Raw genomic sequence first — 1,780 nt, forward strand, 5'->3', positions numbered from 1 at the left:
TCTAAGGGAGATGAAGTTCCATGGACAGCTTAGTGAGGTGTGTTTTTATGACGTGATTGGCTTTTTCTACTTTGCCTGATGACCAAGGCCAGTATGGTATATGTAAGTCCCATTTGACATGTAAGGCCTGTGCTGTGAGTTGTGTAACCTGGGAAATGAATGCTGGACCATTATCAGACAGGAGGCTGGTGGGCAAGCCAAAATGAGGGATGATTCCTGAGGTGAGAGCATGTGTTCCTGCCGTAGCATCCTCTGAAGTGCAGGGAAAGGCCTCAATCCAACCTGAAAAGGTATCTACGAAGGTTAGAAGATAGTATGTCTTTTTGTGGGGAGGCATGTGAGTAAAGTGAATTTGCCAATCCTGGCCAGGAGTGTATCCTCTGGCCTGGTGGGTGGGAAAGGACTGAACGTGGAGGCCACCTTGATTGGAGCAACAAGTACACAAAGGACAATTTTGAGTGATTTGTTTAAGTAACTTGGCCATGTGGGGAGTCATTTAAGGGCTGAAGAAGGCGTAGTAGGGGTTCATAGCCTATATGAACTGAATTATGGAAATCTAAAAGGATTTGCTCAGTTTGTGTGGTAGGGAGGACACAGTGACCGGAGACAGTATACCAGTAGCCCTTCCTCTGTGCCCCCAACTGTTGGAGGTGTTGTATTTCTTGGGGTTTGTATTGGGATAAGGGTGTAGGGGCCATGAGAAGGACTGAGCAGGAGAGGAAGAGTGGGGACCTGCTGATTGAGCAGCCTGTTTTGCAGTTAGATTTGTCAGTTTGTTTCTCTGGGCTATGGGGTCATTGGAGGTTTGGTGTCCTCTGCGGTGTATAACCCAACCTCTTTGGGACTTGTGCAGCCTCAAGAAGTATCTTGATAAGATGTCCGTTTTTATGGTCCCTTCTTGATTGGTCATATATCCTCTCTCCTTCCATATGGCCGCGCACGAGTGTAGGATGTGGTGAGCACACTTAAAATCAGTGTATATATTGACTCATTTGTTACTTGCCAGAGTGAGAGTGCTGGTGAGGGCAATGAGTTCTGTCTGTTGGGAATTGGTGTTAGGGGGAGAGGGGCAGCCTCAATAGTTTGTGTTAGATTTACTATGGCATAACCCACCCAGGGGGTGGGGGTCAGGTGACACTCCATTCTATAAACCATGTATATTGGGGCTGTGTAATGGGATGCGGGGAGATGTGTGGAAAGGGATTGAGAAAGAGTCTAAAGCCTCCATGCAATTATGTTTCAAGGGTCATGAGTGTTTTGGGATGAGAGTGGCTGGATTTAAGGGAGGGCAAGGTTTACCAGAGAACTGGGAATTTTCAATGCAGGTAAGGTGGATAAGTTGTAGGCAGGAAGGGGAGAGAGTCAACATAGCCTCATGGCTGAGATGGTCTTGAAGATGATGGGGGGAACAAATGACTGTTTGTTGTCCAAAAGTTAGTTTAGAGCTATCTTGTGCTAAAAGGGCTGCCACCAAGGCCCATAAACAGGGAGCCCATCCTCAAGCTGTGGTGTCCAATTGTTTGGAAAGGTATGCAAAAGCGGAGAAGATATCTTCTGCCTCTTGTCCTAAATCCCCGACCACCAATCCTTGGGTTTCAGTGATGTATAGGATAAAAGGATGAGATTGTTTTGGGAGGGATAGAGCTGGGCCTGTGAGGAGAATGGCTTTTAATCACTGGAAGGGAGGATGAACAGGCTTTGTGGGATCTAAGGGAATGGCAGGATCCCCTTTGGCTGCCTCATAAAGTGACTGAAGGAGAAGAAATTTGGGCCTTGCTGG

Source organism: Galeopterus variegatus, unplaced genomic scaffold (genome assembly GCF_000696425.1).
Source record: "Galeopterus variegatus unplaced genomic scaffold, G_variegatus-3.0.2 Scaffold13394, whole genome shotgun sequence".
NCBI lineage: Eukaryota > Metazoa > Chordata > Mammalia > Dermoptera > Cynocephalidae > Galeopterus > Galeopterus variegatus.